The sequence below is a fragment of the Humulus lupulus genome, chromosome 8 (assembly GCF_963169125.1).
Source record: "Humulus lupulus chromosome 8, drHumLupu1.1, whole genome shotgun sequence".
NCBI classification, from domain to species: domain Eukaryota; kingdom Viridiplantae; phylum Streptophyta; class Magnoliopsida; order Rosales; family Cannabaceae; genus Humulus; species Humulus lupulus.
The window spans coordinates 124,396,629-124,400,430 of NC_084800.1; positions in this window are offsets into that span (position 1 = coordinate 124,396,629).

Genomic DNA, 3,802 nt, shown 5'->3' on the forward strand with positions numbered 1-3,802 from the left:
CTTCATCACTTGACTCCTTGAGCACGATCCCACTTGAGCCCTAGCGCACACCTAAACACAGCCATAGGTCAAAGTCATCACCGAACCTCAAGTCCGAAAACCTAGCCTCGGGACCAATCCCGAGCCCCCCGGGAAGTCCTAGATCCACAAAACAAGATGGTGGAATCGAACCCCGAACCCTAGGTCAAAATCCCTTAAAAATAACCCAAAAACCCCTTTCTAGGAACAGGGTAGCGCTACAGCGCTCAAAAGAGAGCGCTATAGCGCTACAAGCAGATTCGCACCACCCAGAAACAGGGCCTAGCGCTACAGCGCCCAAAGACTAGCACTGTAGCGCTAGTTGCAGGCAGGCAACCCTCATTTTCTTTTTCTGTGATTTCTTTGAGCCAATCTCAACCCAAACTTCCCCAAATCTTTACCAAACTCAAAATCAAGCTTATAAACACTCTCCACTCATCCCAAGCATCCCAAATCCTCAAAACCCAAGCACATTCATCCCAAATCACAAAATTTACCATGATTAACCCTAAACCCAGAAATTCAATCAAACATCAAAGTTAAAGGCTTAGAATTCATACCGTTGATGCAATTTCGACCTTGATTCAATTCCTAGACCTCCTTAGCTTGCTCTTCCTCAAAGCTTGCCCAAAAATTCCCCTAAAGTTCCCATCATTCAGCTTAATTACACAACTTAAACCAGCCAAACCCAAAAACTGAAAACCCTAAAAACTTACCTCAAAAGTTGATGTGTTCCTGCTAATCCCTTGCCAAATCTTCAAGTCTAGCTTAGGATCCTTGATGCTCAGCCTATCCTAGCTCTCCACTGAGGTTTTCTCCAAGAAATTTGAAGAGAAATGGTGGGAGAACCACAAACCGCCCCTTTTGAAACAAAACCCCTATGTTTTTCTCTCTTTTCTTTTTCTCCCTTTTTCTTTCTTTTCCACAGCCTTCTCACTCTCTCTAACAATCCCACTAAGTATATAAAGCCCCAAAAAACTTATCTCTAAGAAGCCAATTGACCAAAATGCCCTCCCTACTAATTCTAAACCTTTTTGTCCACGTAGGGCCATTTTAGTCATTTTACCCAATTCCTGCTAATTCCTCAAGTGTCTCTAATATTTTCCCGTTGCTTCCCAATACCTGATAAATCACCAAATATGTATTCCTCATCATCAAAATTAATCTCAATATATTCTCTAAATTCCTGTTTATACCCCCAGGCCCGCCCCGAGCCGGGTATAAATTCTCGCCTGGACTTTTCCGCTAATCTGCTCTCTCTGGGATCGTCTCGAGTCACACATCACAGATACATCCACATCACAATGTGGTCTCAACAATCAGCACATATCAATACAGTTATGCCCAAAATGGCCAAAATTACAATTATGCCCTTCTAACACAATCAGGGCCTACATGCATACTAATACACATAGTCATGCATCTCAAATAGTCAAATAGTCATATAACATGCTTTAAATCATAACCATGCATTTTACTCATTAAAGTCACACATAAATCCCAATATGCCCTCCAGGCACACTAATCAAGGCCCTTAAGCCTTATTAGTGAATTTGGGTCGTTACAACGGAGGTGCTGGGATAAAAGTGTCGTTCCCGTTCATCCTGTTTAGGGACGTTCCTAGGCTTAATACCCTACGGGTGCTTCCCCTATGGATCGTTCGGATGATCCCGTCTTGGGACATGATTCATCCGTTCTTTCCTAGGGAATTGACCGGGGTTAGCCTTATTTCTTGGAACAGGGTGAGCTTTCTTCTAGGGGTTTGTTTTTCCAACAGGATCGACCAATTTGGCTTTTCCTTTCTCATGAGCAGATTCGATGGGTCGGCTCCGGGATGCGGGGATGGTCCTGGAGGAGGAATAGGGCTAGCGTCGTTTGGTATGCTAGTCCTAATAGGTGGGACAGGCAGCTGCATTCATGGAGGAGGAATGATTGAAGGGTTGGCTACCAATCCTTGGGCAGCAATAAAGGCTTTTGGCGGGTGGCTTATTTTTGTTCACCTATCCTGGTTTCTTGATCTAGGACCTATTGTCTCAGGCAGACCACCTCTGGATCCTCCTGTTTAGGATCCATATTCTTCTCATTAGGATCAACGGGGATTTCAGCCTCGTGATCCTCATATTCTCCTTCATCTTCCTTGCAATAGCCTTCATCGTAGTCACCCCCATCTTCGAAGTTCTGGGAATCGTCGAGCAGAGTCCCCTGATAAGGCCTGTCCTCTGGTTGGTCTTGAGGAAATAGTTGGTTGGGCAATGGTTCTTCATTGTCTTATTGTTGCTGGTGAGCAAGATCAAACATGGTATGCCTAGTGTTCACCATTTTCGTAGATGATCGAGACTGATTCAAGCTTCCTTCAGCTCTCAATGAAAGCACCAAAATGTTTACTAAGTTTTTCAAAAACTAGAAATATATTAAGAAGTAAAAGTTGAAAAGAAAGAATTAAAGATGAACAATCAGAGTTTTTACGTGATTGGGGCGTTAAAGATCCTTAGTCCACGAGTCAGTTGTATTAGGCCATAGAGAGATTTTGACAATGGAGTTTTCTACAAGATTTTGTAGAGTAATTAATTACAAGAGAAAATATGGGATCCCTGCTATAGTGCACAATTGGCCCTATTTAAAGGCAGTCAAGCGTAGTGGGCTTAGGCCGGACTAATCCGGGCCCAGTAGGAATGTAATCACAATTTGCTTGCTAATGGAGCCATAATACAAAGAATGTTACATAATAAAATGTAGTTAATCTGGTCCCATTGGGCCGGTTCAGGCGTGGCCAAGCCTTACAGCTTGCCATTGTACATTAGCTCGGACTGGTCTAAGTGGGCTTCTAAGGGGATCCTAGGGACAAGATCTGTCAGAGTAGTGGCATTATTGTTTTCGAGGAGCAGTGTACATTCCGTGCGTACCCTCTTCTGCAGGTTAGTTGAGGAGACCAACTGCCAGATTTTATGGGAATAGGTCAGCATTGGGGCTAGCTAGGCTTGCTTTATCCGGAAGTCTAGTTCGGGTTTGTTTACTAATGTCCCGACTCATTTACCGGAGTCCTGGTTCGTTCACCAGGACTCAAGTTCATTTGCCAAGATGGACATCGTGACACTGAGTATCTCCCCTAGATTCTTGATAAGGTCTATCTCCATCGACTAGTTAGTCTGCCACCTCAGTTGGCGTTCCCGAGGATATAGGTTGGTCGGGGCCAAGAAGATGAGTCGGGCCTACATCTTAGTCTCGGTTCCTCTGTTATGCTTGCGCCCATTGAGTGTTGTTGGGCTCCATGGTGCTTAGGCTATCTGGGGTTTCATCCTTCCCCGTTCACCAGGTTCATGATGGGCCCGGACCTCTTAAGAGGGCCCACGGACCCTTTGGGTCATGCCACGTGTCATGGGTGGAAAACAGGGATAACGACAATATTGATCTATTCTTATTATTCATTGTTGATTTATAAAGTGTAAAGCCATAAATTCACAATAATCAAAATTTCTATTTTCTAATTACTTTTTTTTGTACTTTGCATAATCTACAATGAGAAAAATGTGTTCGTCTTCTACAACCTTCAAATTCTTGCTTCAAGATTTGGTTTGTGTTGAACACACAACCATGGGAGATCAAAGAAAACTCTATTTGGATATGTGCTACATGAATGTTTGATATCGATTCAAAGTCTTCATCAACAAAGGATGAGACAACTAAATGAGATTATATACTTAAGGAGATTGGTACCATCAAATTCCTTATTTCTAAATGTGTTTGCTGTCATAATTTTGTGAGTTTGAATTTATTTTTTATGTGA